General features: G+C 40.9%; 1 pseudogene; it reads left to right on the top strand.

The window, feature by feature from the left end:
- The first annotated feature begins 22,672 nt into the window (after window positions 1–22,672).
- LOC134505415 (TBC1 domain family member 13-like) lies at window positions 22,673–23,545 on the top strand (annotated as a pseudogene).
- The last annotated feature ends 300 nt before the right edge of the window (window positions 23,546–23,845 follow it).

The following is a 23,845-nucleotide window of genomic DNA, read 5'->3' as shown; positions in this document are numbered from 1 at the left end:
GGAAGAGCGTGCGTGCGTGTGTGTGGGGGGGGGACAGCGAGCAAGATATAGCACAGAGTCCCGAGGTTTGGGGCAAATTAATGCCAGTGCTCAGCTGGGGCTGAAAAGAGGGTCCTGGTTTCTCAGAGGCGAGCCAGCTTGGAGACTTCGTTTGGTGTGTGCTCCAGGCCTTACCCCTGACTCGCGGACAGGCCTGACACTTTCAAAGGGAACAGTAAAAGGCAGAGGGAAGAGAAGGAAAGGGGGGTAAAATCCGATTAAGGATGGACCCTAGAAAGTTAGCTTCTCTCCAGGCAGAGGTATATCTTTTTGCTCTGCCCCTGGCCAAACCTTTCAAAACACCCATCAATCATTCTACGTGGGGCGCAAGAAAAGCCATAATCATCGCGGTAATAAAAACCATTCTGCTCTATCGGAGGCAACGGAAAACGGACGACGGACGGACTGAATATAGGCGCGGGCACTTCAGAGCTTGAAAAATGTGTGTGTGCCTGTGTGTGTGTGTGCGTGCACTTTTATTTCCCATAATATCCCTCCAACTCCTCCCACCAGCCCTTGGATTTTCGCAGAAGCTTGTAAAAGACCATTAACCACGGTGAAAAATTAGATTAGGCACTGCAGTGGAATCTTTAAGGAATAAAAGTCACGGTATGGCAAAGTCCATTTTCCCCCTTCTCTTCCTCCCTCTCTCCTCCTCTAGCTCCTGGCTGGAGGAAGAAAAGATCCCCAGTCCCCCACATCAGTAAATTCCTCTCATTTAAGATGATAAAAGGTGTTCAAAGAACTCTCTATTACAAGAGGCTATTCTGTCAGGTTACATGAACAAATACCATTAGTCACTGAGGAAAAACTAATGTTTACTTTTTTACTTATGAGTGAGTAATACGCCTCACTGGAATCCGAGCTCCCCTCTAAAGACTGCATTCCCTCTTTATTTTATGGAGTAATAATTATTCATTAGTAGATCAAGTTAATCTTCATGTAATAAAATAGGATGTGAGCTGCAAATTAAATTGTTTATGCTTAAAACTCATCCTTGAGGTCAAATTTCACCTTTTCCTTTTCCTCTGGATACAGGACTAAGATGCAAGAAAAGATACTATATTAATCAAAAGGAATTTGGACATTTTGACTTGAAGATTTCCTTCCTGTCATCTCTTTCCCAAGTTTTTTTTTTTTTTTTTTTTAATGGCAGGAACTTGGAAACTTAAAAAAAAAAGTTATCTGTAGAGAAAGGAGAAACTAACTTTTATACCAGGGAATGGAAGATTTAGTGCAAGGGGCAAGAATCAGACATTTATCTCAAATTATCCAGCATGTCATGTATTCCTGGGTCCTCCTCTTTCTTCCCCAGGTCTGAAACTGCTGCTACTGTATTCTCATAGCACACATTTTCCTTTAAATACTCTTTTTTTTCCCCCCCTCCAAGCCATTATTGAACTGAAATGCAAACAGAACACTAGAGGATTCCTGCATTTCAGGCAAATGGCTCTTAACTTGAAAAATAATTAGCTGTTGTATAATAAGAAGTGCAAACATTTGAAAAAAGGCTTCTTAAAAAAACACGACAGAACACAGTTAACAACCTTATTGCAATGGCCTCTACCCACGTGAGCTTGACAGGACCTGCTATGACCAAAATCATTCTCCCTTCCCCAGGAGACGCATCTCTTAACAAACCTGCTCTACCCAACAGCCCCCTATTTTATTGCCAAAAATAATAATTAACACACACACACACACACACACACACACACACACACTTGGACTCACGAAAGAGGGGCGTCTTTCATATGCTGAAAAAGTCAATGTCCTTGCAGAGTATCATAAGCTTGAGCTACTCTGATATCACTGCTACAGTGAACAACCAAAATTAATTTATAATGAAAAAAAAGAAAGAAAAAGGGGGAAAAAAGGGGGGGGGGTTTAAAAGCCTACATAGAGATACACACAAAAGAAAGAAAGGAAACATGAACATAAAATGAAGCCTGGTATTGTCACTTATTTTTTTCTCCCTTGCATTCTATCCCCTTGCCTTAAGCAGTCTCTTGTTCTGGCAAAATTATCTTGCCTTCCTTTTCTCTTTTCCAGAACAATAAACATGTTATTCAGCATATGCCCTAATCTAAGACTTCCTCCCTCCCTCCCTCCCTCCCTCCCTCCCTCCTTCCTTCCTTCCTTCCTTCCTTCCTTCCTCCCTCCCTCCCTCCCTTCCTTCCTTCCTAAAGCAGGAATAATTTATTTTATAAATAAAAGATAGGACTTTAATGCAACTCGTTATCAGAATATTTAATGAAAAATACATGGCAGAAGAGACTAATAAACCGATCTGCACATAATATTATGCCTTTAAAAATGTGAAAGAAAAAATGAAGAGATCAAACTTTTGTGAGTGAACTCCTTTGAACTGGCATGGTTGTCTGTTTTCCAAAGCATAGTCTTCAACAAAGTGTAATTTTATGGATGTAATGCTTCTTCCACCAACTGAAAAAAAATGGTTTATAACTGGGGAGGGCATATATATTTTCACATGCATTTAGAGAATTCCTCGTGCATTTATTCATGGATGGATTACACTTATATTCTGCTTTCCCCTTAGGAAACTCAGGATGAAAATGAATTTTAGATTAATTATGTGGTTGTCATCTACAGAGCAATCCTGGGTTTGTTTGCTCAGAGGTCTGCTCCAATGTGTACTTCTAGGTGTCTTTGAGCCAAAACTTCTATTCCAATGTCACTTGCATTTGTTCTGCAGTGTTTAATGGCTGAGTCCATACACAGTATTAAGCTATAGTTTATTAAATAAACCATAATGGCTCAGTCTGTGAAAGATTCCAAGCTTTACACACTACAGCAGCTGGATTTGCCCAAGGCTAAGTCACAAACCATATTATGGCTTATTGTATAAGAAGTCCCAGAACCAATCCTTGATACCTCCAGATTCATCTGGGAAAGAAAAAAAAAAAGTCTGCATGAACTTCTGGACACTTGCTGGCATTTCGTCAACAAGACAAAGCGAGATGGATCAATGGCACAGGAAAGTCTAAGCCCAGTACTTCTCTTGTAAATTGAACATAGGTGGGAAAAAATATTTGAAATAATTAAAAAAAAATGAAGAATGATCATTCCAAAACAGCACAAAGAGATCCAAAATATATTTTGCATTTGATGGGACACGGGATTATGAGTTGGTTGCGTGCACATGAGAGTAGACTATCCACATGATAAATCTTTCCTCAGGGTTGAGAACTTTGCTATAGAAGAAAAGTAGCTAGTTGATCCCTACATTGGTTTAGCGCATTCTTCCCCAGCATGGCATACTCCAAATGTGTTGAGACTGGAACAGTCACGATTTGTACCCTTCTTGCTAAAAACACCAGGAATTGTCTATCTGGAGAGTTATTACATTGAAGAAGGATTGTCTAGTGGAAAGGGCTTTTTTTTAAATTGAGAATAATCTACCAGTCCCTAATTGGCTAGAGGGAGTCAAAGCATCACTCATCAACCTCAGTCAGTGAGTGTCCCAGTTGGGACAGGATGAGCTGAGAAGCCCATCAGAAATCATCTTTCAGTTAATTAATTAATTGATCAAAGGAAGCTCACAAGAAAGATGTTGCTTGCTTTTTAAAGCAGGAACCCATAGTTGGAAGAAGACATTGACAGATCACCCTTTGACCTGCCCTTCTATAAACGATTGCGTCGCACCAACTACATCACACTTCACTAAACTGCACTTGTTTGTAACAGAAATGGGCACAGGTACTGGGTGACAGAAAACATCTCAGAATTTCAGTTCTAAATTGATTCAGTCGCTTTGCAGTATTTTCTCAGGATAGGACTACTGATGAAATATATCCTTGTGCCACAGAAGGGGAACAATTTTCCATGATATTCCCCAGTGACCTGAAAAAAAATTAGGATGCCCTTCTAAAGCCTCCATGAAGCATTGGATGCCTTCTGCTGGGTTACTCACTAGCAAGAAGAAACAGCAAATCAGTTTTTGCTTACAGAATGAACGTTGGAAAAGAGAAATGAGTAAAGCATGTCTCTGTTGAAGTGTAATTAACACAGCATTCTGCTAAAAAACAATGAAGACTTTCTCTCCCTTTTATTTCTATGTAGGAGTGGAGTCAGCTTAAAGCAGAATTTTCCTGGTGATGCACCAGTGGAAAAGAAACAGGGCTAAATACTTCCACGATGCCATTAAGCATAATGTTCATACATTTTCCAAGGACAAAAAAAAAAAAAAAGATTCACACGTTTTCACAACTGAGAAAAATTCTCCTCATACACTATAGAATTCTACTAAACTACAGATAAGAAATTACTGGCTGAAAGTTCATATCCTCTCCATCCTTAAACATTTTTTTGCATATATAAATATCCCTGGTAGGCATTCAGAAGAATTATCATGCCTTTTCCCTTATATTCTTATTTTTAATTTCATGTAAAGGATTTTAGTCTGTTTCAGGTATGCTAGATGGTCTTAGAAATATCCATTTTGTTTAATGGTGGAAAGGAAAGGAAAGGAAAGGAAAGGAAAGGAAAGGAAAGGAAAGGAAAGGAAAGGAAAGGAAAGGAAAGGAAAGGAAAGGAAAGGAAAGGAAAGGAAAGGAAAGGAACAATCTCCACAGCCTCGAGTGGTAGCTGAGGAAGGACCAGATTATTGAAATTATCTCCAGCTCCAATTTCTGTAGTCTCAACATGATGAAATTTCTACCAGTACTGAAGGAAGATACACAGATAGCTAAGCAATTGCCATTCATCTGCTATTGGTTTTTAGACCATGTTTTGAATGTTGTCACAAAATGGGCACCAAGGGGAACATGGGCTCTTATGAAAAGCTCATTCACCAGAAAGCAAACTGCTGAGATTTTTCTGGATGCTGCAGAATGCTTTCTATCTCCCCAGCTTTCCTTTACCTTTTCTATTTCTTTCTGACCCCACAAAAGGTCAGAGAGAAATTTTATAAAGTGGCTTGCCTATCTGTCTGCCCATCAGCAGGATGGTACTCCAGAACCAGAACAGAATGAGGCCAAATTTGGTGGGGTGAGAGAAGCTGGCCAAAGAAAAAGCTCAAGAATAGGGGAGTGGCTACCCCCCACAGAAGGAAGGAAGGAAGGAAGGAAGGAAGGAAGGAAGGAAGGAAGGAAGGAAGGAAGGAAGGAAGGAAGGAAGGAAGGAAGGAAGGAAGGAAGGAAGGAAGGACATTTTGTCCAGTGCATCCCATTGGGAGAGGCAGCAGTTGGGCTGTGGCTCAAAATGTTGGCAACTGCTCTGTCTACCTGGTGACGTGCTACAGCTGCATGCTTCCCAGTGCATGCATACCCACAAGCACATTATGAAGGGAGAGCAGAAACACACACAGAGAAAGAGATCTGTGGCCACTGCAGGTAAAGGGGTTGGATGAATTCCAAAATCCTGCAATCTGCAGGACTGCCCTATTTTGTAGTTTCCTTTCCCCTCGCACCAGGACAGGTCATCTAACTAAAGAACATGGCTACCAAACATCCACTATTGTTATTTTCTAAGAATTCCTGTAAGGTTTTAGTGGAACTCTTTGGAATACTTGGAAATCATGGCGATGCCAATCCTATGCCTGATTCCCCTTTTTAAAACTATTAAAATGGTTTTTAAAAAAGAGATGAAGGGCCAGAAGCCTGACAGATATCTCAGGTATTTGGAAGTGTTACCAATCGAAGAGAATATCTCTGGCTCAGGGTTGAACTGTGCAGTCCTTGGTGCTCTCTGAGCCTTGTTGTTTTCTTGCAGACGATTCATTGCCCGACTAGGCAACATCTTCAGTGCTAGAAGGGAGTGGGGTTTGATCTCTGTTTATAGACCGTGGCTTGCCCTGCCTGTGTTGGTGGGGGTGTTGTTCTCTCCTTGGGAGTTCCTTGATTAGACTTTTGTTTACGGCTAAACAACAGTGTCACACTCACACTGTCGGGGCAAACTGCTGTATATAAAGAGAGACCAAACCCCACTCCCTTCTAGCACTGAAGGCCTTGCCTAGTTGGGCAATGAAATGTCTGCAAGAAAACAACAAGGCTCAGAGAGCACTAAGGACCCCACATCTGGAAGTGTTTTGCTACTCAGGGACATCAGGAGGCTCGATCACAACTTGAGATCATTTGGGACCTGTTCCAAATTTCAAGAGACCATCGTAAGAGCCAATAGGGGATGCTTGCTTTACTGTTTCACACTTTGCTTATATTACTGGCCAATCTAGTAAGAGAAAATGACCACAGAGCTGACTAAAGGTAGCAGTTTCATACTTCAGTTCCTGCATAAACAACATAATGGATGAAATGAGCAAAGTGAGGGAAACTGCCAGGAATAAATACTCAAAAACTTAGCAATGCTTTCTTTTCACATCACATTTGCATGTTTACTTCTTTTCCCCAGGCAGTCACAACACATTAAAGTGGTTCTGCTGGCTATACAGAACAAGCCCAGAGGTAGGTTATGCCCCACCATGATGTAGTGCTTAGGTCTACACTCAGCAGTGAGCTTCCCTGTGTGACTTTGGACCAAGAACTGGCTCAGTTCATACAGTACACTAAACACGGGGTTTTAACCATTGCTTATTGAATAAACCACAACAGACTGGATTCACATAATACAATAAGCTTTAAATCATGATTTCCAAACCACAATGAACTGTGTTCACATAACATGGCAATGGAAGCAAATTTAAACAGTATAGCATAGTATTTGAATTTCTCCTCTTTTGAGTAACATTTTTTAAGGCTCACTGCTTAGGATCTGGATTAGTTGGCCAGGAGAAGGGTTTAAGTCTAGCATTTTCTGCCCCAAAACAAGTTTTGTTACAGGTCCTTTCACCCAAGCTTTCATATCAATGCTTCACCTGGCCAGATGAAGTTGTTTCCATGCATTCAAAGGGACCCTTTTCAGTTCTCAGAGTTCCCTTTGAGAAGTTCCAGTGCTCTCAGCTGCTGGTTCTGCCATTTTTTATTTTACACCTAAATGTATGCAGTGTTTTACCACAGACGGATTCCTTGTTCTATGGAAGTTGGAATCTAAATTCTTAGGGAACAGAAGGCAGCAAAGGGAAAGGAAGTGGAAAAGAGACCCAGGACACAAACAAAAATTCACTCTTTTTAAACTCAGGGGAACCAAGAAACAATGAAGCTAGCCATCTCCACTCAAACATCTGGCTGTGGTTACATAATATATGTAGTTTTTTAGATTGCAAACCTAACAATTCAATTTGCATGGCTAGTTCAACTTGGTTAATTCTAATCATGGCTGTGGTATATGTGTGTGGTTTAGAATGTTGTGTGAATCCAGGCCACTTGGTTAGCTTAAAATGCCATGTTGTCTGCAAAGCATGAAAATGAATTAATCCCTTCACAGGATCAAGTATACTGTGCAAATACAGTCACTCATTGCCCTGTCTTTGGCAGAAGCAAAAATAAAATCACATTTTCATTGGGCATCATGACGAGATGCATCAGCCAACATGGTGACCTGGGGGAAAACTCACAGGGAAATTAAATTCTGAGCAGATTAAAAATTGAGGTGAAAGCAATTTCCCCATCACTCACAACTAACTTTGCCACACATCAAGCAGTCAAGGAAGGTCAATGAATGGACCATGAAAGTCCAGATCCCTAATACAATGTAACAATTCCTGAGACCAATGATGTCATCTATGTTACTGCATTTTTAAGTTAATAATCCTACCTGTTTCTTCAGTCAATACAAGTCCCTCCTTGGACTCACCTGAATAGTTTTCACATCTCAGCCCATACTGGTTTTAAGAAGCTATTTTGAATTTTTGTGCCTTTAAGTCATTGATGACTCCTGGCAACTGCCTGGACTAGTGCTTGGCGAGGTTTTTCAGAAGTGGTTTGCCACTGCCTTCTTCCTAGGGCTGAGAAACAGTGAGTAGCCCAAGGTCACCCAGCTGGCTTTGTGCCTTAGATGGGACTAGAACTCATGGTCTCCTGGTTTTTAGCCTGTTGTCTTAACCACTACACCAAACTGGATCTCTCTTTTTTTAAGAAGCTGACTTATTCTCTACCTTTTTTGCCTGAGAACTAGAGATGTCACTAAAGCTTCACTCAGAACTGGAGTTGAAGTAATTCTGGACATCCCTTCTCTTAGCAACTTTGGGTTTTGGATGAATGCAGAAGGAATTCTGAGGGCAACTGACAACTTTTAATACAGACCTACTGAAGCTAATGAGTTGGACCACAGCTTACAAGCAAGATGCCTCCATATTTGTTTTAGCATTTATGCTGCTGTAAGCAAAAATGTAGGGTCATCTCTACATTTCCAGGAGATTCTCCATGAGTCTCCTTAAAATTTTCCCAAGAATAATATATCATTCAAAGCAAACATGGAGTCCTTCCTAAAATGCATATCCAGGGATATTTACATGGATGGATTTTAGTAGGATGCTTTTGATAAGACTCATTGGATTTCTTGAAAGAGTGAAGGAGTGCAGTCTCTTTCACCAGGCCACGTTTGACAATCACTGAAGGCCTGTTCAGACTGGTATCATTCCCTAAATGCCCAAGGATCTCTTTTTGTTTTTAAATGTAAAACATTCACATTGTACATTTTCCTCCAATCAGCAAAAACCTAGACAGCTGAGAACATCAGTAGTCTCCTTTCCTATATATCATTACTTCTGTGCATGCATCTTTTTCTGGTGGTATCCTGACAAGTCCACTTACTACACTGTGCTTGATCCTTGGCTGCTCTGCTGAGATGGACAACTAGGGAGCCAATTATTGTCAGTTGCAGAAGGGGTTCATTTGTTAGTGACTGGACTTGGTCCACCAATTTCTATCACATGCAGGGAGATGGCAAAATAAAATGCTCTGTACTGGATTTGAATTGGAAACCTTGGAGGTGGAAAGGCTTTCATTTAATGACAATGACTGGACTGCAGAAATTAGTTTGGGCCCCTTACCTACAAAAGGAAAAAAAAAATCAATGTTTCCACCTACCTTGCTTAGACTTGTAATGCCAAACCAATAATGCTAGTAGGCTGATACCTTTAACAACATGCTGAATCTGCCAGTTATTTGGGGACTGGGGATCATGTACTAGGATATGACAGACCTGTTCAGTTCTGGAAGTTCAATAACATATTTTTCTTTAAGGAGGGAGAGAATGTTTAAAAAGTTGATCTTTTTCAGGCTGAGAAAACTAGAGGAGAAGAAGGGGGATGTTAAAGATAAGGTAGTAATGTGGTGCTGGTCTCCGTCTTCCATTTTTTCTCCTGAAACTCCTATTTTCTGCCTGATTCTGAGGGTATATTAGGACCATCTTCTCAGAGTGTTTCAGAAACATTTCGCTGAATGTTAAGTTTGATTGTTCCAAAGTGGCAGATCCTGCATCTCCATCCTTTTGTGGTCTCCCTTGTTGTCCACACTCAGCAGTACAAGGAGAGGAATCTTCTCTTGGCGTTTAATAGGTCCGCCCAAATATCTAAAGCTTCAAATCTGTTGGGGCTGATTCAGACCATTTTGGATACTTTTTCTACATGAATTTCAATGGTCAAAATGAGCTGAATCAAAGGAAGTGTGGTCCAAATTGATTCAGACATCCAAATCTGAATCAGTTTTTTTCTGAATCAGTTCAAACATTCCAATCAAATCAGGACTGATGAGCACATTCTGAGGATTTAATTGACATTTGGGAAGCCAGGGGAAATGTAAAAGTGTATGACATAAAACAGGATACCCACACAAGGATAAGAAACTTATGTAAGCACAGTGCAAGTGTTCCCTACATTCCAGTAAAGCAGGGAAAGGTCCATTGCCATGAAAAGGTAAGGAAAATACACCTACAATTTAAGGTGGGGGGAGGAGAGGGAGAGAGAGAGAAAAATGGATTACTGTGTTCTTCAATAGCTGAACTCCAGCAATAAAGCTTTTGCCTAACCATGCAAAGTTGTTGAATATTCTGCTAGCTATTTACTGAATGTGGGGTGGTGTAGGGAGTCTCAAGTACCCAAAAAGTTGTGAATCAGAAATCTGGCATCAAGGAACACTGACATCAAGGACCCACTCTCTCCAACCCTGGGGTTTAACAATGGTACCAATTCTTTCGCAATGCTGCTAAACTTGGGTCAGGGCATCACTGTCTTATTCTAGCATCAGAACAGGAGGTAACCTAGATGGACCAATTAGCACAGTGAATCAGCTAGCCTGGCAAATGGAGAAGAATTCAGCTTCAGCTTTCACAGATGCAGACAGAACTAGAATAAATATCAGTAGCAGTTCTAAAAAACATACTTTGAGATAGGTCTTAAGTGAATGCCTTGCTAGATTAGATGGAATTCCATTTGTTGTCTTACCAGATGCTTCCAGGAAACCTACAATTATGGTTATGGCTGCTCTCTCCTGCTTGATAACCCTAACACTATAGCATCAAAGATCTCAACTTGCTATATTCAGTAGAGTTTACCTTTAGGTAAATGAATATAAGAACTGTGGACTAAATAACATCTTAGATCAAAATGTAACGTCTGGTTTTTGGAGTCAAATGGCACTTTCTTGAAGTAAGGGGGACATGACTCCATCAGTATTTTGATGCTGAATGAGACTTATAAAGTCAATGTGGCTTTATAGTAAATATGTGATACCTTAAAGAAGAGGATACTCTTTTAAGTCTTTTGGGTATGATGGATGGATGGATGGATGGATGGATGGATGGAAGGAAGGAAGGAAGGAAGGAAGGAAGGAAGGACATATCATTGGTCTGTCTATCTTGAAATATCATCTTACATCTCCAACAAAATAAGCATGGAATCTTTGCAGAATTTAAGGTGCTCTGGGTTTCTCAAACTGCCCAGAGTCATTGGGAGTTGGGTAGTATATTATAATAATAATATCCAAAAAGACTGGCATCCTTTATTACATTTTTTTTTTGTTTGTTTGTTTAAATATCCACACACCCAGAAGATTCAGCAGGGCAGCACAGAATGAACCAGAGGACATTAATCTAGTAGATGTACCTCCTGGCTTTGGTGAATAGGTTTTATGCACTACAGTTCACTTGAATCATTTCACTCTGCTAGAAACTGGTACTCAGCTCAGTAGCGAAGACAAGGTAGTTACAATATTAGCTAGATATTTAAACATTCTGTTGCTTGGTATGCTTTTTGGGACCAAGGAATCTTGTCCTGTGAATACTTTATATGCTTCACTTTCAACAAACCCTGCAATCCTTTAAGCACGATGTTGACTTGACGCACAAAACTGGAGCAGATCTGTATTATATTTAGCATTTGTGATATATAGACTAGAAAGAGCCTTCCACAAGAACTATGCCTTAGGCTACAGAATGTGAACCTTCAAAAGATGGAGCAGCTGAGACTGGTCGATTTGAAGAAAGAGGAACCACCTCAGAAAAAGAAAGATGTCCATTATCAATGGTGTTGGCTGTGATGGCCAGCTATAAACAGTCCAGGATTCCTCTGCCATGACTTTAGGGAGGGCCCTGAGAACCATGGCTGGATTAATTTTACTTATCCAAAGGAGGCTGTATTGAGATCTCACATTGTGCTGAATCTTTTTAAAACATTTCAATGTTTAACAAAAATGCTTCACCCTATTTCTTCTGTGGCTTGGAATGACCCATCAGAAATCGTGGATCAGGAATGCAAACCTTGAAAGCATGGGCAAAACAAGGAATATATGTTTGCGTACATGTCTATGTGTGCATGCATGTTAATTTCTTCTGCAAAATCTGTGGATTGTAAAGCAAGCTGCTTAGTGGATTCATGTACAGTCCTTTATATCCTATGGACTTGACAAAACCCACATTGAATTGCTGTGAACAATATACTCACTCTTCACCAGCCTTTTTACCAATGTTTGCTGCTGAACCAATTATTTAAAGTCTGCCTTACGATCATTTGTATGGATGCTATTTATATTTATCTCCAAAGCCGCCCCCTCCGTTGATTTTCCTTTTCCCTTCTAAGCATGTAAGTGGAATTTTGTCATGTACTGATGTGATGGACATAATTCCATAATGGTTATCTCCACAAAGCAATTGGGGAAGCTGTAACTCTTGAATCTCTACCTGCGTTTGTCTCCAACTCAAGCTTTACCTGAAATACTGCTACTGGAAGGAGTAAATCTGTAACCGCATATAAGGCTTGGTCTTTATGCTTATGTTGTTCAATTATTAAACACTGAAATTGCTGACTTTGGAAACCAAATGGAAATCGCAGCAAACTCAATAGTATCATCTTAAACTATCATTACTATAGAGTATTATTATTTGATGTGAGGATTCAGATCCCTTGAATTCTGTACCTCTGACCCAATTTCAATCACCCTGAAAGTGCGGTTACAGGCTACAAGGCACAGAGTGAGTTAAATGTATCAGCATAAACAAACACAGGAAAAAAAGATGGTGAGGTGTGAAGGAGAAGGAGAAGGAGAAGGAGAAGATTAGTTACATGAGCAGAATATTATTCTGGGATAGAATTAGTTTGGGCCAAAAGTTTAGGCCATCTTCTCATGGGATTCTTATATCTACAGGGCAGATGTTTTATCATTAATAAACTCCTGGCTAACTAGCCCATTGCAATCAATCTTACTCATTGACATAAGGCATCTCTGGGACCCCCGGAAGTGATCCTGACATCTCTTGTCAATGTGCCATGTTCGAGGTAGTAAAGCATCAAAGGCAATCATTTGACACTATCTATCATGTCAAAACTCTGCTTCACGGCCCTTGCCGGGATGTGTTTCAACACAGAAAATTGGCTCCTAATAGATACCTCAGCACAGGCTGAAAACCAAAGAACTGAAAAATGAATGGCAATTGAACAGATGCCCTCTTTATTTTAAAACTTATCAGATAGGTAGGGTGAACATCAGACATCCCTGTTGTTGTTCAGTAAGTTGCAAAACATCTCCAATTCATTAGGTAGGTCCGTCCAGCACAAAGCCAAAGAACAGTCTATTTGATTTTGGTTTAATATACTGAGTAAACCATCCAGTGCAGGTAGTTAAGCATGGTTCTTAGCTGAGCCATTATGGCTTGCATGCTGATCAGGGTTCAAAGAAACCATGGCTGGCTTGCTTACTCCTTAGTCTGATATGAGATACAGACCCAAGGATGTGCTTGACCAAATACGAAACAAGTAGAACACAAGAAACAGGAGGTGGGCCCAGATATCACATTAAGCCATTGTGTAACATGCTTTTGGCTTAGCATGAAACGAAAAATTGGGGTCAGTATATGGATTATGGTTTATTTTAAGGAAATCACTGGCTTACCAATTATCTGGGGCTTAGTGTGGTGCATGGATGGTTTGCAGTTTTCTGGATGATTCCTGAGTTGTTTCCAGGCCCTGACCAAGCTTTTAACCCATTCACTGTGATGCAAGGCAGGAGTAATTAAAAAGGAAGAACAGCAACTGAAAATGGCTACACAGTCCATAAGGAGGAGGAAGAGAACTATATCTACGAGACAAAGTCTGGACTCATTCACACAACCTCCTTGCTCCAGCTGAGAGGCTAGCCACTTGATTTTTTGCCAAGGACATGTCCACACAACGGAGTCTGCTTTGTAGCCAGCCCACTGCTGAGAAAGGCTGAAGCCAGCACAAGGGGTTTTAGCTTGAAAGTAGTATTTTCCCCAAGAAAATGCTGCAGATATTCTAGGTTGCATGGAAAATGTATGTTTAGAATTTGATGATCTGCTGGGCTAAAACTGGCCAGTTACAGAACCATACTCTCCCACCCACCGGATGGACTTTGTGCCTCCAAAGACATTTGTGCTATGGTTGCTGGAGAGAAGAGAAGCTTTCTTGGCAACTTGAGTACTGTGTGTGGCTTGTTCAAAGGAATAGTGGCCTTGCAGAAGACCACATTTGCTACGTGGACATTCCCTTTGACGGAATGTGGTTTACGTAGGTAGCAGAAGGGTGGGCCTTGAGTTCTTGGTATGCCGTGACATTGTTGAGGCAACATGAGCATCTTGCTCTATTATACCCCAGATCCAGGGAGGAGCACACGAAACCGACTAGGCTGGAATGTGGGGGGAATCTCCCCAGAGGAGCCCAGGCCAGCCTGGTTGTCAAGTTGTGTTAAGGATAGATGGTAGGGACCAAATTTTTCACACTGACATACTTTCATCTCAAAAGTAGGAGAAAAGCACACTGCCTTTGCTGAGTGGCTGAGCTCTTTGGCTCATTGTAGTCCATCCAGTCATTTGTACTTAAAATGAATCATGGCTCAGCTTGATATGTGAAACATTTTGCATATATTAAGGAACCAGAAATGTTCCAGACTGTGTAAAGGGCTCTGAGTACAGAACAATCACTGATCTTCTTCCGTCTTTGCTTTACTTGACCCCCTTCTCTAAAATATACCAATCTATCTAGAGTTACAGCAGCTCTGCCTAACCATTCCATACTCATGTCTTCTATTCCCCATCAAAATCCCTTCCACCTGCTATTTATCTTTAGGAAGAAAATAATAATATCACTCAGGAAAGGAGATAATTCTAAGCAGCAAAATGGCAAATAAGAAACAGGTTCCCAAGGGCTACTTTTCCAGCCCATTTGACAGTTCCCTTGCAGCTGCATGTCATTAAAAAATGAAAACACGGAAGATTTGTTTGTGGATCTCCAACTTATCATGTAGTTAGCCCTTTAATTTGTATCATTTCAAATTATATTCTAAAGAAGAATTTGTGAGACAAGTGAGGATAGCCAGGAAGAAAAAAACCATTCTTCATTTCCCAGCTCTGAGTTAAGAATAAGATGATAAGGAGGAGGAGGAGGACGAGGAGGAGAAGACAAGACATCCTGGGACTACCCCAGGTCCCAGAAGTGAAATGGATTGGCCTAAGGGGGACATAGCATGATCAGAAGATCTTTTTAGTGCACAATGGGAAATGTAGAGCATTCATGAAAATATATCTGTGCAAAAGCATGGATCAAGCAGACCACAGTATAGGTGCAAGAAAAGCCTTGGAAAAAAGGGTCATCTCCTTCCAGCAGGCTCCAGCTTCCTTCAAAACACCATGTGGTGAGTATGAAGGAAGAACCAGTGCTGGACAGTAATGAATAACCTTCCTGCTTCTGTTTTATGTTTCATCATGGGGTCTAGAAAAAAAGTCCACCATGGGCTCTAGAAGCTGCCCAGAAATACCACGGGATAATACTGGTATTGGACACAAAATCATACACCTTGAAAAGTCACTGTGGCCATCAAGTCCCATCTTCTCCTCAGTGAAGATGGAATCAGTCCCATGTCTGCTTGAACAGATCCAGCAAAAGAGAGCTTATCTGCCACTTCCTTACAATGATTCGTATGAATCAGGATCTGTGTTCCTGTAAATTAAGAACATTATATCCTGCTTACTGGGATGAGAAAAAATTGGCCACGTTCTCCTTGTGTGGGATATCCTTTCAGCTTCCTGAAAAGAGCTTACCCAGTTTTCTCAATCTCTTTTTGTAAGACTTCCCAGTTCCTGACCAACTTGGTAGCCTTCATCTGCACACATTAGATGACAAGACACATAATGGGTAGGTTGATGAGACAAAGTGGGTGAGGCCCAGAGTAGTCCCTTCCCTCCCTCTTATATCAAAGAAAGTTAAGGACTCATTTTATGTTGCTTTCTAGCATTCTTATCCTTTCCCAGGATTAAATCATGTTTTGTTAATTGCCACATTCCTCCATACTCATTTCTGTGGTTCTCTATACTGGGTGGGATGTATTTCTTCATTTAAGAAGTCTGCGTGAAGACAATGCCATATTTGTTGGTTTCTGACCTCAAAACTGAAATATCTGACACTCGGACCACTGAAATTCAGCAAATGGGCTTCTACCCACATGCAACCCCCCCCCCCTTATCAGCTGCAGTAAAGGGGCCACACTGACCTTTGGAAACACAAGGCTCTTTTGCCTCATTTTATTACTTAAAATAGTTATAGTCCACCGACCAGGGGTTTCCACAGGACGTGCTTAAAAAAAGTCAAGATGGTGGCCATGATGGTGGCTAGGATGGTGTGATCAAAGCTCCACCCATTTTTATGTTTGTCACACATAAAAGGTGGGCAGGGTTTCAATCACACTGTCGTGGCCACCATCTTGACTTTTCTGACCACATCCTGCAGACTCTCCACCCATCTGCTATTCAGAGGACATGCTTTAAAGGGTTGCTTTAATCAAAACTTCAGTCAAACATAGCAAACTGTTGAAGATCTGCACACCGCTATAAATTAAATCACCTCTCATCAGCTTACTCAGAAGCGCTCATGAGAATGACTCCAAACAGATTTCAGCATGATTTGGTTGCTTCTAGCACTCTAGAAAGACCACGTGTATCTGTATTTTGCACAAGCAGAGAAATCTCTTCCGTGTGAGCACCGTAAGTACTTGCACACTATTCCATCCCATCTAATTTCTCAGAAGATCTTTTTTTTAATGCCCTGTTGCTGTCATAAGGATGTTTTATGGATTTTTCTTTAATTCATTATTCATAACGCATCTTAGGTGGCTATTCCAATACACATCCTTCTCTGTTCCTTCTCTTATACACATTTTCTAGAAAGGCTGTTAACCCTAACATGTTTTTTAAAAACACAGCTATCCACCTACTCTTAATTGTTATGAATGTTTCCAGTTCTTTAAAATTAACTTTTAATTAGTTGCTACTTATATCTTCATTGATTAGTGTACTGCCTCCTTCCAAATGATTTCAGCATAAGTTTGGAAGTCATAAGTTTCAGCACAAAAAGATTTTTGGCTGATTTTGAGCTTTTTCTCTGGGTTTTAAGGGAACGAAGGCTGGGATAGGAGCCATCAAGGAACCTCCTGTTTAAGTTTTGTAAGGGGGAACCAAAGGAATTATTCTACCAGATCTGAGCAGGACCCTTTCAGGATGCGGGGGTGGTGGAGGGGCATCTGAATTAATAGCCTGAGTCCATTCTCTCTGCATCAGGAGAAGTAAAAACTCTTACAAATTGCTCCAATTCACCCAGAACTGGGCTTAGCATGAATCTGATGCACAGCTCCAGCAGCACTGGTTTCCCCCAGATGGTTTTCACAAAGTCCCAGCACCTCCTGCCAGGGTGCCCCCTAGCAAGGATTGGTGAGAGCTGAAGTAAACAAAACCGCCAGACCTGACTCAGGGCACAAAGTGTTTCAGCCAACATGCAGATCTTTCTCTTCCTTCTAATATTAAAAACAGCATCTGAATGAATAAGGCTGAGCAGATTCTATCCATCTCTATGACAAAAAGCTCCCCAAAACAGAGGCGTCAGGTTACCGCTTTGGAGTATTATTTACATTTGCCCTGCTACTTGTGTTGCTCATAAATACTTGTCATGGTCCTTACCAGAAAGTTAGGGCATGTTTTCATTTGCTCATCAATCCTGCTTGAATATTTTATAAGTCTAAAGAATCCAGGAAATTCCAGAAAGGGTAGGAAAGGAATCAAACAAGGGAAGGGAAGGGAAGGGAAGGGAAGGGAAGGGAAGGGAAGGGAAGGGAAAGGAAAGGAAAGGGTGGGCACGCTCCAGGTCTCTTCTTTTAAATGTTGTCACCTGATGGGACCTCAGAGGCATGCCTTCTTGGTGGCCACCCTAGTCCTTTGGAATAGGAACGCACCTGAGATCTGAGGGATCCCTACCCTTTTAGCCTTCTGGAGGGCTGTGAAGACCTGGCTCTTCCCCCAAGCTTTGGGCTGGGATGGGGGTTGAGCTGGAAGGCTGTTTAGCCTGGTGCCTGCAGGGGAAAGGCATTTTTGTTAATACGGTTCTTTTTATGGATTGTTGTGAGCCACCTAGAATCAGTATAGAGATGGGTGGCCATAAAAGTTCTATAAATAAATATAGAAGGGAAGGGAAGATTTCATACATGCATGAGGAATAGCCCAATGCTTTTTTTTAAAAAAAAATCAAACTTTGACCCTATTTATTATGCAAACTGTTTAATAATTCAGTTGCTTTGAGTGGAATTTAGTCAAGGAACAGGGTGCATAAACCACATATATGCTGCACAGTAAATATTTTAAAAATATTTTAAAAAAATAGAACTTCTAAGAGAAACATGTCATAAGTTTGGCAATTTAAAATACGTAAGGACTAAAACAAATAGGGGGGAAAAAAGACCCCCCACCCGCCCACCCCCGGAAGTATGGTGTGATTTTAAGAGACATAAAAAGGTGAATTATCAAGGTGCTGCAAATGTGTATGTACTTCTCATTCTGCTTTTTTCATTTTCCTCCAAGAAATGTACAAAAGTAAAACAAGCTTCGATTGTAAAACTAACTTGAAATGTTTTAACAAAACCTCCTCCACAGAGAGTTTGCCTGTAGCTGAGAATTAAAATAGCACTGTTTTCAAAAGAGCAGATATTTATCTCTTTTATTTGCATATTAAGGTGGCACTTACAGGGGAGAAAGGGGGAGGGGGGCAGAGAGAAAAAAATGCACAGAATGACACAGCCTTTCCAGGAATACTCCTACTGCTTCTAAAGATGATGGAGCACATTTCTACTTTCCCCCCCATGCAAATAAGAATAAATATAGCTATGACATTTAAAAAGAAAAGATAATGCTATAGGTATTGTGGTCCATACATGGGTTACCAGTAACATCAACACATGGCCAGATGGAAAAAGCTTTTGGCTACTTACATTAAATTTTTTATGGAAGGGAGCCCAAACAGAGAGAGCCAGTTGGGCGTAGTGGTTAAGGCACCAGGCTAGAAACCAAGAGACGGTGAGTTCACGTCCCACCTTAGACACAAAGCTGGCTGGGTGACTTCGGGCCAGTCCTTCTCTCTCAGCTCTGGAAAGGAGGAGGCAAGGGCAAACCACTTCCAAAAATCTTGCCAAGAAAACTGCAGGGACATCACCATCACCATCACCATCACCATCATCAGCCAGTTTGATGTAGAGCAGTGTTTCTCAACCTTGCAACTTGAAGGTGTGTGGACTTCAATGCCCAGCATTCCCCAGCCAGGGAATGCTGGGAGTTGAAGTCCACACATCTTCAAGTTGCCAAGGTTGAGAAACATTGGTGTAGAGGTTAAGGCACAGGCTGGAAACCAGGAGAATGTGAGTTCTAGTCCCATCTTGGGCACAAAGCCAGCTGGGTGCCTTGGGCCAGTCACTCACTCTCAGCCCCTGGAAGCAAGCATTGGCAAACCACTTCGAAAGTCTTGCCAAGAAAACTGCAGGGACTTGTCGAGGCAGTCGCAGGAGTCAATGCTGAGTTGAAGGTGCATGTGCATGTGTATACACAAACACACACACAAAGTGTTGACAACGAAGTGCCCAGGATTACTTCTTTTGGGAAAGACCAGGGTCCCTGCCTGTTCTGATTCTTTCTCCCCCACCTCTATCGCACACACATACGTGTGAGTTTATCAAGGGAAGCTGTTATGCTGCAGTTCAAACTACCAACCACTAGCAAGCTACTGGCCTTTGGACCCTATAATGAGAGGTTGCAGCTAATGTTTGATGTGGTAATATGCCCGTCTGCAGGCAAAGGAAAGCTGGAGGTAACCTTTCCTGCCAGATTCATCCTGGCATTTTTTTTTTAATTGGCCATACTCACCAATGCAGCCAGTTAAGAATGGAAAAGTCCTCCCTAGCAGTCATCTTTTGGGAGTGTCTACCACAAGCTTACAAAATTTCGAAGTTGCCCATTGTCCCAAAATGTTAGAGGTTCTCTGGTTTATGCTGGATCAAGAACCTGCCATGGTTTTTAACACAGGGGTGATCCACTCAATCCTTTGAACCCATTCATTGAATATACTTGGATTTTCAAGTCTAGGAATTACCACTGATGGAAACACATGCCATTTCCTTCTCTATTCCTTGACAAACATCTGCCATTAAAAGAGTGCTCTTGAACCGCCACAGTGCACATTTAGGATATTCCAATGGATGACAGGCAAATACTGTATATGTTGTGTTTCTCATGATTGTTTATAAAAAAAATCTCCAATACTTCAACTAATTTCATAGAATCATAGAATATAAAGATTGGAGGAGACCTTGGAGATGATCTCATCCCATTTTCCATCCAATGCACTACTATGCCTCCCTCCAGCCTTGGTTTAAACACCTCCAGTGAAAGAGACTCTACCACCATTTCTGAAGTGGTCTATTCCATTGTTGAATGATTATAAGCTTAACTTCTGATGCCGTTATGGGAGTGTCCATATCATTTCCTTGCCAACAATACAGAAATAATTTATCACTGTCTAATTCCAGATTTTTTTAAAAAATAAATTTCAGTATGAACTGCAAATCTGGCTTCATCTGGTAGATAATTACTTCTGACTGCTTCCCCCTAGGTGGATAATTGGATGTGGGTACTTTTGTGTGTGCAAGTGTGCATCTTCATCCCTTTTAACTATCACAAAAGGAGCCTTCTAAAGCATTCATAATAAAACATATGCCTCCGATTCTTGTCCTTGGCTTAATTTCCTCGGGTTGCACCCATTTTGGTTAAAGAAGAAAGGAGAGGAATGAGAATAGACCAAGAAAAATAGTATCTTCACTCAAAAACTAAGTCTAAGCTACATCAGTGCTAACTAGTCATTAAAGAATAATAACATCTGAATTCTGAAAGGTTTATCTACATACTTTCAGAAGGGATCTCCAGAACAGTGCAAGTAACAATTAGCCTATTTTAAATCTGTGGCATGTAACGTGTTCTGGAACTCCAAAGACTGTTTATTTTCTACTGGAATTATTGGAGAAAAGTACCCCATACAACTTGGGTTACGAAAGCTACTTATGGCCTCATCTCTTCCAATCACTCCAGTGCTTGGCTGGGAAGCTTAGAAGCATTTTATCGCTAAACTGTTTACACTCAGAGAGATCAATTGCAAATCATAAAGGCAAAGGTTCTAAAGGGCTATAAATAATAACAGTAATTTACAGGAAAGCATTTTACCCCTCCCACTCCCAAATCATTATTCATCATACTGTAACAAATTTAGTAAAAGCATCCTGAACATCTCTCATTGCCAAAGTTTATGTTGTTTTTTAGTGAAAGCTTGGCTTTTTTTTTAAGGGGGGTGGGGGCGACTCCCAATTTTTTAGCTAAATTACAAAGAAGAAGAGATCAGTTCTGTTTTGCTAGAGTGTACATGCTAGGATAACGTTAAAAAAAGCAGCAGCAGCAAAACCAGAATACACTAGTGAATGGGGTTTAGAAAAAAACAACAACAACTAAATTCAATCTATGTTTGAATTTAATTACAATCAAATTATATTAATTAAATATTGTTCGTTATAACGTTTCCCATGCCTTTACTATACCCCTTGCCACATGCCACATGGGGTTGGTAAATTCATTTCCTGGTATTTTACTTATGGGTTTTCTACTGGTTGTTACTGGTGCCTGGGCTGTATGATGGAGATAGCTTTCTATGTGTGTGTGTGTGTGTGTGTGTGTGTGTGTGTGTGTGTGTATGTATGTATGTTTAGGGGAATAAACAAGGCCACTAGATGAAGGCATTCAAAGGTATGACTCAGTGTTTGAAATCCTCAGGTGGATTCAGTCAGGACAATGAAATAAATAAGTATGGTATTAGTGGTTAAGATCTTGAACCAAGAGGACCAAGGGGATCCAAGTCCATCCTGAATGATGGGAGCTTTCTGGGTGGTTTTTGGACCACTCATTCACTCTCAGACCAACCTCTCCCACAAGGCTGATATTGTGAGAAACCTGGACGTTCTGCTATGGAGAAAAGGAGGCATATGAATCAAACAAATTATCTAATTCAATCCACTTGCGTTAATATTTTGGATTTCTGCTTACTGTTTACTGGGCCACTGACTTCCATAAAGAAACAAACCATCAAACAAAAGAGAAAAGGGGTAAAAAGTGGTGGTGGTGGTTTGCAGACTGTCAAATGGTCCTTCTGTCCCTAAGTATCTTTGCATGATAAAAGGGATCTGGTATCTTAGCTCAGTCCAACAGAGGCCATCTCACATTCTAAAAAGCAGTTATTTGCTTACATGGGAGACTTGATCTGCTTCAGACCTTGGCAAGTGATCTTATCCCTGTATTATTTTATGTATCCCTGTATTATTTTCTCTTTACAGAAAGAGTCAATATAACTCCATACTTCATAATTTACATCAGAGGCAGGGGGAAGGTTCCATCTCTATTACCTTCTCCTACGTAGTCTCATCATGCAATTTCTATTTTCAGGCGGAAGTCTTAAATATACAGGTTGGCAATACAGTGCCCACCAAATCCTTGAGAGACTCTAGAATTTTTTTTTCCCCCAACAGTAAAAACTTTGCAACAATTGATGTAAGATTCTGGAATGTAAATTAGAATAAAGGGGATTCTTGCCAAAGAAAGAGAGCAATTATAAACAGAAAGGGAACAAAATCCACACTTTATTGGAGTGTTGTTATTTTAATTAATGCTAATTAATGAAAAGAATAATAATGAGAAGTGACATCAACGGTTCCAAATGCTTAACAACAAGTCTCTTTCTGCCCCTGACAGAAGCATTCTAACAAAGATATTGCCACGTTCTGAGGTTGAAAACCTGTGACCCTCTAGAATTTTGAGTGGATCATCTTCATCTCCACAGTGTGTGACCAACACCATGGGGGATGAGGAGCTGGTCAGACTGAGCAGTGGGCAGTTGGGTGTCTCTGCCTGCCCTCCCACCATCATGTCACACCTCCACTGGAGCTGGATTGCAGAACTTCAAGGCATTCGCAACAAGCTCAACATTGTTCTGCAGAAGCTGTGTGCATCTTGCTTTTACAGGATTTGTTTTACACTGTCTCTGCTGGAAGTTCCTCTTGAATGCCCTCCCTGTGGAATAAGCTGCCTGTGTATTCCCAGCTGAAGAGGCAGAAAGAATGGTATGCCCAGTTCTTGGAGGAAATAATTATTCAACCTGGAATAGCAAAAGCACATGTTGGAGTCTCCGGATGCAACCTTAGAGGACTATCCACTGAATCCAAACCTTAATAGCCAATGGAACTCTTACTTCAAGGACAACAAAGTGCTGTCACAGATAGACAGAGATGTCTAGAGGCTATATCCTGATATGTAGCCTTCTTTCAGCACCCAGTATCCTTATTTGTTGATCTTTGACCTCCAGAATGAATTTAAGACTCTTGAGAAGAGACAATCTCAAATCACACATAGCGGCAGGCAACTGGAGTACTGTCACCGATGTGAGCTCATCTCATAAAACATTAGCAATGAGTGAGGATGAAGTTCTGTGAGGCTCAGTGGGAAGTGGTAGAATGAATCTTCTTCATTTATGCCAAGCTGAATCCCAGAAATGCCTATGTCCAAGGGATGAATGAAATTATTGAGCCTCTTTACTTTTGCTACGTGCCCCAACAGTGAAGCAAACACCTTCTTCTGTAACATTAACTTCATGTTTGAGATCAGGGGTAACTCCATCAACAGTTTGGATGACTCTCAGTGCAGCAGGACTTTAGGGATGGTGAAACTGTTGTCCAGATGTTGTTTAGTTGGAGGAAGCCAAATGGATTTCCTTCACCCAATGTTCTTTTTCAACAGATGATGAGGAATATTCCTTGTAATGTGACTCTAGCATCCTATTCATGGAGGCAAATTATGGAGCTTCTATCTGTTATCCTGCAAATCAGCCAAGTCAAATTCATTTGTAGGGCACATTGTTATTTTACTTTCAACTACCACAGCAAATGAAGCACTCTTTGTGTAGATTATTACACACATTTCCACATCACACATACTCTACTAGGAAATCGTAACAGCCAATGGCTTACTGAATGAAATACTCTGAAGATATTCAGAGAGCTTCTAGTAGCATTTAAGGCTAAGAAGAGTCAAGGTCAGTAAT

This window comes from Candoia aspera, chromosome 14, assembly GCF_035149785.1.
Source record: "Candoia aspera isolate rCanAsp1 chromosome 14, rCanAsp1.hap2, whole genome shotgun sequence".
Lineage (NCBI taxonomy): Eukaryota > Metazoa > Chordata > Lepidosauria > Squamata > Boidae > Candoia > Candoia aspera.
This window is presented reverse-complemented; position numbering and strand designations above follow the sequence as displayed.